The sequence below is a fragment of the Magallana gigas genome, chromosome 2, assembly GCF_963853765.1.
Source record: "Magallana gigas chromosome 2, xbMagGiga1.1, whole genome shotgun sequence".
NCBI lineage: Eukaryota > Metazoa > Mollusca > Bivalvia > Ostreida > Ostreidae > Magallana > Magallana gigas.
Genome location: NC_088854.1, coordinates 50147681 through 50160383, shown reverse-complemented (window position 1 = coordinate 50160383; position 12703 = coordinate 50147681). Strand labels below are relative to the sequence as shown.

Sequence of the window (12703 nt, the reverse complement as noted above, 5' to 3'; positions counted from 1 at the left end):
ATGATAAAATACACCAAACAATATTCAATTATGTCGTATATGAAAATATATAAAGACAACATATACCCCATGTATTACAATTTTTATATAACAAAATTACTTGGATGGAAAGTTGTTTCCATGTGGGTTTTATTTTAAACTGTGTTATGTAACTAATATATAATTGGAATTAGCTTTTATATCATAAGTAAAATGCTGGTATTGATGAGAATTGTAAGGTGAATGATCTGTGTGATACTTTGTATTTTATACATTCATGCTACAAAAAGCAAGTACATGTACATGTAGTAATACTTGTCATATATAAACAATGTATATTTTACTTCATGTCTTGGATTTAAAAATATTAATGTAGGTAAAGTAGTGAAATGTAGGAAGGTAAACCATGTGTAAAGAAGAATATTCATCAGGAATGAAGTGTGTTGCAATCAGCATAATTAATTAAATGTGTACATCATATTTTTGCACATGATTTGACAGACTGCTCCATTGTTAGCTTTTTATTGGCCAACAAGCTTTTCATATCTCCCTCTGGGTCATCTATTAAATACTGACAGGCTTATGATATTAAAATCTGATCAGTTGGTACATCATGGGTGGAAATGAAAAGTTCACTTTGGACTTAATGGATTATCAAAAAAATGATATCAAATCCTGTTCTATTGTAAAACATTAGATTATATTACTAACAAAGAAAAGGTTTATCCCAACTTGTAAGTGGGTCACTTTGACCTCATTTTGGAATTTATTGACATATTCAAATCAAATCTGGGTCAAACCTCTATAGTCAACTACTATCTTGTAGTGTATTTTTTTTTTAAAGATGGATACTTTAGACTTTTCAAAAATATGTTATGGTGTACATATTCATTGTAGTTCAAAACAAATTGAGACAAGTGTATCATGTTCATGTAACAGTGAAGTTTTCTTTGTTTATTCATGTACGTGCAGTTATTTTGTAAATTGCATTCATATTTTTTAAAAAGTAAGATCTTTGTTGCATTTTTAAAGGGAGATTTGATAGGCATTTAATCGAGATGAAAAAAAATACAAATGTAAAGATTTCTATGGGAGTTTTTTTTCTTGTGCAATTTTATCATTTTTTAAATAAAAGTCCCTAATAAGGGAATTGCCATATGGATGTTTCTCCATTATTGTATCTTGGCTGTATTTTATTTATTATTGGAAAGAATTTCAGATTTTTGAACAAAATAAATTTGGAACTGTTTGAAATTGTTTTGTTTTTACATAAAGTAGAAACCTTGCTCAGCTTTTGTGAAAGCAAAAATATAAAAAGTTTCAGTAAATTTCAGTTGCGGAAACCCTTTGTAAACAATATGTTTCCCAATTGTATATGGAGGTTGAAACTATGCAGAAACTTCAAGTTTCAGTAAGTTTCCGCCGCAGAAACCATTTGTAAACAATATGTATCCCAAACGTATATGGAGATTGAAACTATGCAGAAACATCAAGTTTCAGTAAGTTTCCGTTGCGGAAACCATTTGGATTCATGGAGAGCCTAAGTTTCAGCACTGCGGAAACTTAATGAAACTTGAAGTTTCCGTGCTGAAACCTGTCGGAAACTTAAAGTAACCTTAAGTTTCCGCAGAGTTTCCAAAGGGTTTCCGCAGCGCTGAAACCAGATATTTCATCCAGTGTCCCAAAGGACAAATATTACACAGCCTTCCAAGTATACAATGGTAACATTCTCAGTAGTTATCTCTCTTTGCCCATTCATTCTTATGCATAGTTAGGGAATCTACCCCACCACCCCAGCTCCAAACCAGAAGACATAGAGAACCAAACTGATTGGGCAACCATAACAAGAGGCCCATGGGCCACATCGCTCACCTGAGCAGCAGTTCCTTGTGACATTCTATTTCGTAGCATATGCTTTTTCTATTTTAAACATTAAACCCCTTTCTGGGGCCCCAGTATTGGTCCGAGGTTTATAGTTGGCTTTAAGGACATAAATAGTAACATAAGAATGAAAATGTGAAGCAATGTGGTGGGACCGCACAAACACAGCCTGAAAAACTGAACGTAGAAGAGTTCCACATCAAGAGGAATAACTCTCAGACTGTACAGAACAACATCAAGAAAGATAACTCTCGGTTCCAGACTATACAGAACAACATCAAGAAAGATAACTCTTGGTTCCACTACATTAGAGTTTACACAATTTGAGGATCCTTGCATAGTAATCTCACAAACTGTAGCATTATAGTTCTCAAGAAAAACTTTTAAAAAACATTTTCAATATATCTTTTTATGTTAAACTTTGAACCCCTCTTGGGGCCCCAGTATTAGTCCAGTGCCAAAGCTTAATTTATTTGGAATCTACATTCTTTAAGGATGCTTGCATAGTAATCTCACAAGCTGAAGCATTATAGTTCCCTAGAAAAAGATTTTAAAACATTTTCCCTCTATATTTCTATGCTAAACTTTGAACACCTCTTGAGGCCCAGTATTAGATCGAGGGTCACGGCTTTTATAATTTCGAATCTACACTATTTGAGAATGCTTACGGTACATAGTTATCTGAAAAATTGAAGCATTGTAGTTCTCGGGAAGAAGATTTTAAAACATTTTCCATATATACTTCTACATTTAATTTTTAATCCAGCTTGGGTCCCCAGTATTAGTCCAGGGGTCACTATTTTAAAACTATCAAACCTACATTATGCAAGGTTGTATGCATGCTAGTAATCTCACAAATTGAAGCATTGTAATTCTTGAGAAGAAGATTTTTTAACATGTAACCTTTATATTTCTATGATAAACTTTGACCCCCTCTTGGGGCCCGAGTATCAGTCCGGGGGTCAAGATTTTACCAATTAAGAATCTACATAAGCCAGGGATGCATGCATAGTAATTCCACAAACTATAACATTATAGTTCTTGAGAAGAAGATTTTAAAACATTTTCCTATATATGTTAAAATTTAAACCCCTCCTGGGGCCCCTCTTTTTGTCCGGGGGTCACGATTTTTACAATTTAGAATCTTCACTATAAATACAACCTTTTGTGTAAATTTTGGCATTTTTGGTGCAGTAGTTCTTAAGAAAAACATTTTTAAACGTTTCCTTTATAATTTTTTAAATGTTTAAATTTTGAACCCCTCTTGGTGTCCCATGATATGTCCGGGAGTCACGATTTTTACAAATTAAAATCTACATTATTTAAGGATGTAATATCTGAATAAAAATATTTTGTGTAACTAAATTCGTACATATTATAGTATTTATTGTCAAGCAGACAACATACAAATACACATAAAACATTGGTTCATCAACAAGAGTTCACAATAGCCCTCGTCAAGCACCGGGATACATCCGTCCTCGCCCAGGGAGCCCGCGGAGATCCGTGCAGGTGTCACTACAGCATAAAATTTTACTAAATATTCTTACCAAAATTGCACAACTTTACATACAGATTAAAAATTCAAAACGAACTTCTGGAAAAAATCCTCTTGACATCTTTTTAAACAACGCTTCATTTACAAATTTCTAGCAAAATACACACGTGCATCCAGCAAGGCGTGAGACATATTGTTTACCTCCAAGTTACACATGTGCCTGAAAATCAAGCCCAGGCCTTTAACCCCCCCCCCCCTCCGGAAACAACACGCATCAAAAATTCAAATGCCCTCACATTATTACAAAACTGAAATAGTTAGACCTCTTACAACTTTTTTTCATCTCATAAAAAATTCAGCTCCTGTCGCGTGCAGAAACGCCCCGAATTCAAAGGAAAATTCGGGAATTATTTTGCCTCAGCCATGTTTTGACCTGAACCTTCAGTGAAATACTGTTATTTGACACCTGCACGCGCTGTCTGAGTTAGGTCGTACGTACAATAAGTCCATAAATACCACAATATGCAACTATATTTTTATATGCAATTTTATACTTGTATACTCAGTATATTTCCTTATAAAAAACGTAGTGATGCATTTGTAATACAATGAATCATAACTCATCATGGTTACAAAAATCGAAGAAATTTCAAAGTTCATAAATAAATTATCTTCTTTCTGCTTTAAACACTCTTTGAACAAATTTTACGGGTTCATCATTTGTATACGAGGGTAACACATAAACAGTGTTTCCCTAATTATAATAAAACATACTTGTTTTTCAATTTAATTCCCGTGTGAAACAAGATTATCTATGGTGTGGTTGTTTACAAATAAATCCACACCACGTGCGTTGATCTGCTGTATCTATAATGCTCAACCAAACTAGCTGCAATCTTGCAACAAAATCACAAGATAAATCTATCGCTTATATTTATCTTGGAGACCGTGCCCGATAACAAATCAATTTATATATTAATTTTTATTTTTATCGGGCACGGTATCCAAATAAAATGTAAGCGATGAACTAAAATAATATTTAGTGAATTTTTACACCTTATCGTATTCATCCGTCATTCCTTGATTAAACAACCTTATATACTTATGCAGTGAGTTGTCAATAATCAGGGAGACACAGTTGGGTTTTTTGGTGCACAATTTAGTTGAATAAATGGAACAGAAGTCATGTAAACATTTTTCCTATGTATTTCTGTTAAACTTTGAACCCCGCCTGGGGCCCCAGTTTTAATCCGAGGGTAACGATTTTTACAATTTAGAATCTTCACTATATATACTAGCTTTTTTGTAAAAATTGGCATTTCTGGTGCAGTGGTTCTTGAGAAGAAGATTTTTAAAGACATGCACCCTATACTCACTGTTTTGCAATTATCTCCCTTTTGAAAAAGGCTGTGCCCTTTATTTTAACAATTTATAATCCCCTTTACATAAGGATGCTAATGTACCAAATTTGGTTAAATTTTGCTCAGTGGTTTTTTAGAAGAAGTCGAAAATGTAAAAAGTTTACAAATGGACGGACAGACAAACGGACGGACGGACGATGGACAACGGGTGATCAGAAAAGCTCACTTGAACCTTCGGTTCAGGTGAGCTAAAAAAAGTTATTAGAAAAAAAACAGAAAATTTGTGGACGGAACCGTGACAGACAGAGTGATTACTATAGGGCACCCGCAAATCCTTGCGGGGCCCTAATAAAAGGGGATGAATATTCTAATTGGTTATCAAAATAAAACTTTTCTAAGTGTTTCTCAGCTTGGGGCGCCATTTTCATTTGCTAAAAGTTGCTTAAAACAGTCTAAACAGCAGTTTGGGACTAAAAAAAGACAGTCCCTTGTCACGTAATGCAGGGGGTCGCTTAATGCAGGGTTTTCATATAGGAAATTATGTTGGGCGGTCTGAGTATGGTCTCATAAGACAGAGAGTTGCTTAATACAGAGAGTTGCTAAGGCAGTCTAGACTGTATATAAACAAACAACACTTCGTCATTTTACGTTTTTTCTAGATTTTCAGTACAGATTTGTTGTAAGCAAATAAGGGGTCAAAGACATATGTTGTTAAACATCTTGTGGATTTCACGGCGTGTCAACCCGTGTATCTCCATTTTGCAGCAAGCGCTAGCTTTTTTGAGGAAACACAGTCTGTTCAACTCATGCGATATTCCATATACATGTCGGACTACTATTATGGTGCATTGTAACATAGTTGTTTACCAAACAGTTTTTGACGAATTTCTTCACAATAAGCTGAATAAAGTAATTCTATAAGCAAAGTATAACAATCTGTTACTTTTTCCATATATGAGCCCGTCCTTGCTTTATTTCTTTGTTTTTACTGTTACATGTACGTAAACATCGCTGTAATTTTTAACTCGTTAGTACAACTTTATTATGAGCTTTTTTCAACATTTGTTTTCATGTGTTAAATCAGCATAATGTTCTCAACATGCATTTATAAATGGGCGGGTCTATATAAATGCGCCAATCAGAATCTTTGTTGCGAATCACATGCAACTGAAATACAAACCGCGGTTAGATAGTGTCATCACTCAACGCAATGCTAGGGTGGTAGGGAATAGTTTTTTTTCTTCAAGGAAATGTTAAGCAGATAGTACTCATATATTTATGTGATCCAATTTTTTCTGCCAACTGTTGAGAATTTTTAAACATTTCAGAATAAAACAAGTAGAACTTACATATACATATGTAGCACTATATAAAATAGCCAAGGACAGTCTCAAATTTTAAAAAAATTTTTTTCTTTTTTTTCTTCACATTTTCACAGGTCCAGCACCACGCGTTAGTCCCGCTCAACTGCCATAAACGACCACAGGATTTGTAGCTTAATGTCTGCCCATGCAAATAATCACAAATGAATGAATGGGGGGGGGGGGGGGTCAATCATCGTCTTTTCGAGTGACATTTCATGTTCTGAACCCACCCTACTTTTCAACTACCTAAAGTGAAAATTTTGGCCACAGTTTTGCATTTTCATTTCATATCTAATGAAAAGTGCTACCAGTGTTAAAGTGTCATGTATCAATGAAATGGACACGAGAACCTCTATCCATAAATTGAATGCAATAAACATTCTAGCAATTTATACCCCTCAAATAACCAGCCAAAACTCAGGTCTCCCTTTATTTCAAAATTCCCAGGTCTTTTGTTCGAAACTATTTCCTGCCACCTTGAATGTGCTTCATAGATGACTGTAGTATTCTGCTGAGCTACAAAACTGTAGCTTTCCGGAAATATTGTCAGGATTTGATAACCCTAGATCTATTGTCTATTACACACAAATAAAAAAATGAAATTTATATACACATCTGAAGCGGCGCTCTGAAAAACGTGTGTTCAACTTGGACAATGTTTGTTTTTGTTTTTAAAAACTAATTTTCTTAAACTATCCTGTTGAAACATTAGATTTCATTTAACCACTTCTGTTTCATTCGTGACTTGGAGAAAATGAAAAGATCCATGAAAACTTTATAAAGAATGGCTCGTTATTCCATATATCGTAGACTGGCAATTCATTGCGATAGACTGGTCTTATGACAGGCATCGCCAGTCTACCGCATCTCGAAAACGAGGTTCTTTGTTTGAAGCTGGCAGTTTGCTGTGCAACAGTTCACGTGCGAATATAATCTATGAAACATGGAAATAACATTGGTGCCGATTATTGTGAAGTAAATTGAGGTTAAATATTTCAACACGTTGTCATTTTCACTTGTGAGGGTGGTTTTAGCTTGTTTTGATTTTTTCGTTTCATTTTGCTTTTTAACTTGGGAAACAATCGCCTATTATTTGAAACGAAGACTTCGGTAAATAGGCAGTTGATTGTTTACCTGCGAAAATGATAAAATCTGATGCATTAACAACATACCAAAGTGCATTTCCCTCTGTTTTTATTGTTTATTAATTTCTAATTGTGTCAACAAGGATCAAACAAGGGAGCGACTTTGGTTGAAATAATCGATTTTTGATCGGTAACTTCGCCGGAATTTCTTCCGAAAGAGAATTTAAAGTAGCCATGTATTCCGAGTTCATAATCGTGTAAATTAAATCCAAAGACAATAAAAGATGTTTATGAATTTGAAAAGACGTTTTCACAGTCTCAGTTAAACCCTGTTGTAATTAATCACCCGCGACTGTCTTATCTTTAGAGGTTATAAATACGGGTGATGCAAACACATATACCGTGCATTGAAAATTACAATCGATAATCATTACATTTCTTGTTGATACTACAATTAGAAGGTAACTTGTAATTATTTAATAACTCTGCCAAATTAATGCAAAACCGTTTGTTTACAGTTATCTTCAAAACTAAAAACTGCTGTAATTTGGTCATAGGGTAGGACTACTTTCTCCAAAATACACAGTGCATAAACTGATTTTGTGTCACCTGGCTAACTCAATTACAAAACATTTTATCTATATAATGTATGAATGCATTAAAAAAAATGAAATTAAACAAATTGGATAAGTTTTTAAAAGTTGCCTATCATTCTACCACTGACGCTGAAATGTTTGTTGATCATTGGAATTGTCTTGCTAAACATTATATACTTGTGTACAGAAAAATCAAAAGGATGATGTGCTATAAATACTTTCTGGGGTCCTTTCTCATTTGATGAATTATTTGAAATCTGCAACAATTTTGGTATTTTTCAAACGAGTAAATAAAAACTTCTTTTAAACAGTTCTGACACATTATAATTATGAGGATATCCGTGCATTATCATTATTTTAAAGAAAATATTGCAGCAGAAAATCTTGGTTTGTAGCCGTTTGTTGTTTTTGAGGGAATATGAAATAATTAATGGGCCTTAGTACGGAACTGATACCTGTATGCCTGACAATACATTAAATTATATAGCTTTTTAACACATCATGTGACAACATTTTCCAGTCAAATGTTTTCATCGATCAAGTGAGTAAGGATATAAAACGTCACAAAAGTTTACATCAGGTAAACAATTCTTTAAGGGAAGACCAATTAAGTTTTTTACTGTAGCCTTAGCAACCTTTGCCACAGAGTTCTTACACTGCGTACTGCCTTCCAGACTAGCTGGCGATTCTCTGTCCGTCAATCTTTGTTAACTTTCACATATGAGATATCAGCTGTGAAAATGAAATGTATCTCATCTGCATGCTATATTCATAGAGCTTGACATCTTAAATAAACACACTAAAAATATTCACTTAGATGTGGAAAATGAAAATTACACTTAAGTTCGATATATTTTTTCTTAAGTACCAATATACCAAACAAGAAATATTGCAGGTAAATGGTAACTACCTTTTTCAGTATTTTCATCATATAAAATAAATGTGCATTGCATGGCCTCTAAGACAACATATTAATAAAATAAAATGTTGGCATCCTTTAATTGTGTAGATTCAATATGTTCAAATTATGATTACACGCAATAAGGTAGGCCCACAATGGGTGCTGATTTTTTAACTGCTATACGTCTTAGGAAATGTATGATTTTTAACCGGGTTTTCCAACGGAAAAATCCGGTTATTAAAATGGTGAAAATGGCGGGCGGGCGGGCAGGGGGGGGGGGGGGGGGGCTGCCAAAAGGGTACCCTCATTGTACGGATAACTCCTCCTACAGTTCTCAAGATAAGAATTTGTTCTTTTGCAGATCAATTGTACATACATGTATATCAGAGGTGTGCATATTGCTAGGATTTTGATTTCTGATAATTTATCGAAAAAATACCAGCTTTTGAACTTAGTCATTTTTTGGCAAAATGTTGCATATAGGGTACCCTCATTGTACGGATAACTCCTCCTACAGTTCTCAAGATAGGAAGTTGTTCTTTTGCAGATCAATTGTACATATATCAGAGGTGTGCATATTGCTAGGATTTTGATTTCTGATAATTTATCGAAAAAATACCAGCTTTTGAACTTAGTCATTTTTTGGCAAAATATTGCATATAGGGTACCCTCATTGTAAGGATGACTCCTCCTACAGTTCTCAAGATACATGTACGAAGTTGTTCTTTTGCAGATCAATTGTACATATATCAGAGGTGTGCATATTGCTAGGATTTTGATTTCCAATAATTTATGAAAAAAATACTAGCTTTTGAACTTAGTCATTTTTTGGCAAAATGTTGCATATACATGTAGGGTACTCCATTTCACTGGATAAGGGTTGACATGGATTATGGATACAGTTTACATAAAAGAAAACCCGGTTTGCTGTCACATTGACAGCTTTTCACTGGTTTTTATCTTAAATGAGCTAATACTGTTCACATATGTGCAAAAACTGTAGGAAATAATATACCGGTGTTATATATAATTAATATATCACAATACATTTTCACCCCTACCCCTTTATAAAATATTGAGTTTTAGGTCAGAAAATTATCATGGTACTTAACTTTGCTAAATATTAAATTTTACTGTTCTTAATTATTTAAGGACACACGAGACGTTCCTCAATTTTATATAATTTTCCTTGATAAATTATTCCTAATTTATTAACATTTAAACCTGTTAATTCCCAAAAATTCAAGGTTTATTACCAGGCTATTTTTAGAGCTATAATATTTAGAATTTTCCTTAAAATATTATGCAAAATGCATTTGAATGCTTATAAATAAAGTCATAGAATATATTTTCAATTGAACACTTTATATCTAAATAAAAAAAGTATCATATAACAGGAAAATATAATTATGGAATTACTTGGTGGAAATCTTCACATTGATGAGATAGGAAAAATAGAAAATAATGGAAGATAGGTCGCGTCTGACCGTAAAGTGTGTTAAGTCAATGTAGTTCGCCATTGTTGCTCAGGTGAGCGATGTGGCCCATGGGCCTCTTGTTGTACAAGTTGGCGAGGATTTGATTTGTAGTCTGTCCCAAGATATTTATGCTGCATATTTGGACGATTTTGATAAAAATACATATACCTGTGAAAGAAGTGCAATTGAAATTTTAAATTTGCCAAAACACTACAATCATATCAGTTATTTCGTATTCCTATAGGGTCACTTCATTAATTTACTTGACTAATAAATTTGAACAACTTCTAAAAATAGTTAACTTCTTTATTAATAATGATACATGTATTATTTATTTCCTTATAATGATTGGAAATTTTTGGTTTACATGAAACAGTTTTAAAATAGCCACAAAACACCGCCCATTTTACAGATTATCAATTTTCCCTAAAAACATGCTCCATCTACACCATGGCTCAGATAATGGCCCCCTTGGGACAAATGAATTCAGCCACACTTGTCTTCGATGTTCTTATTAGCTCCTAAGAATTTATCATTGGCAAACAAAACTTTTGCAGTGTCAGTTGATAGAATACTTATAAAAAAAATTTTTTTAGTTAAGACATAAAGACAAAAACATCCATCTGGATGTATTTATATAAATATATTTTAGAGTGTTTTAATACCATTAATTAATAAATAAATCTGTAAGGTTTACCTCCTTTACTTTTCAACATCAGTGTACAATATATAGAATAAGGAAAATGAAAACTGTCATAAAATCATTAAATCTTGTCTGATCTTAAAAGAAATTGCAGGTGCACATCTTCAGATGGTGATCAACATATGTACAAATTTTCAGACTGTTCCATGCAGTAGTAAAAAATTTTTATAGGGGGTACAAAGTTGCGTCTACAGACAGACAGACAGACGGACAGGGTGAAACCAATAAACCCCCCTAAACTTCATTTGTGGGGTTATAATTAACATTTTTCCCTCATAAAAATTCACAGGATCAAAAACAGATATCCTTCAGAGATTCATAATGGGGAATATTGACATCTTTTCTCCATTTGGAAGTCACTCGGAATACCTCGCACAATTTTCAACGTTATCATCCGGGCTAAATTATGACAGATGCAATGCAAAATCACTGTATACTTTCTATTTTTAGCCATGTATTGAAACCTGACAAGCTATAAGGGGTGTTTTAAAAGGGAAATTTGGGGATTTTTTCATGCTATTGAATGAACAGCGTCTGAATCAAGAGGTATTTATAAATATAAAAATAATTTAAGAAATTTTGCAGCAAAAATATCTTGGGACAGACAATAGTATATTCCTGAATGTTCCTATTCATTTACATGTGTGCATGGCATTTAGCATTGTTCTTGATTTAGCGGAAGCTGTATTCCCCTAAAAACGCTAATAAGAATACACAGCCAAATTTTATATGTTTACAGTACCTTCTTTTCACTTTGACATTAATGTTTACCTCATAGCTGTACACAACAACCACCGATGCGTTCGATGGATATAAACATTCTGCTGTTGCTGTCAATTTAACTCCATCAGCACTTTTTTCACCTGTTAGGTTTAAACTTGGAAACCCACCTGTAATGTAAATTGAATTAAAAATATTTCATATAAAAATATGTTGGGCCTAATCATCCAAGTGAGCATCAGTTTTATTACCACTTCTGAATTCATACATTGTTAGCTGCAATAATGTAGCCCTCTCCCATTTATTATATCTGATGTTTACTGGAGAGGGCTACAATTCCGGTACATCGAATTACCAAAATGACAGGATTTACAGAAATGACACCTGAAATTACCGCAATGACACTAAAATCAACAGGAATGACACTTCAAATACATTAAAATGGGGATATATTATATTATACGTTTATGTCTTTCAGGTAAATACTTCACAACCAAACAGAAATAAAAACCTAAGTTAGATATCGTATTTATTGAAAATCAAAGAACGACAACTCTTACAATGACAATAATGATTTATTACTTGTATAAAATAAAATATGGGAAAATTTCTTATTTTTTATTAACAATACATATAGCAATTAATGAGGAATTTTAATTGCATGCTTTTAAACATCAGAGGGTCCAATTACATGCATACTCATCTCATAATTTTCCAACTATCCAACCATTTTCCGTCTTGCAATTATACCAATTATTTACCATGATGAAGACATTAATTGATATAATTTAATATATTTGTGGTAAAAAACATTTTTTAAATAAAATTAAGTGTCATTTCTGTAGATATAAGTGTCATTCCTGTAATTCCAGGCGTCATTTCGGTAAATACTGTCATTCCTGTAATTCGGGTTACCCCTACAATTCCATAGGATCTCCGTAATGGTGCAAAATTAATTTTTTAATGCGGCTGACTTTGGTCTGAAAAGATCGATTTTATATTTGACTTCCTTTAGATAAAATGATTTTTTAATTCAGGTTGAACAAATTAACCATATATAAATCAAAACCAGATAAAACACATCAGCATGTTTACCAGTCGTCTTTTTCAGCAGCCATGACAGTTCTCGCGTGATTT

At 33.3% G+C, this 12703-nt stretch overlaps 1 long non-coding RNA gene across 1 annotated transcript in view; it reads right to left on the bottom strand.

The window, feature by feature from the left end:
* Nucleotides 1–11617: 11617 nt before the first annotated feature.
* The window catches only part of LOC136273101 (uncharacterized), a 73993-nt gene continuing 72907 nt past the window's right edge, over nucleotides 11618–12703 (bottom strand). Inside the window, exon 4 of the long non-coding RNA XR_010711277.1 lies at nucleotides 11618–11736. This is a non-coding gene — a long non-coding RNA (uncharacterized lncRNA). The remainder of the gene's footprint in view (nucleotides 11737–12703) is intronic.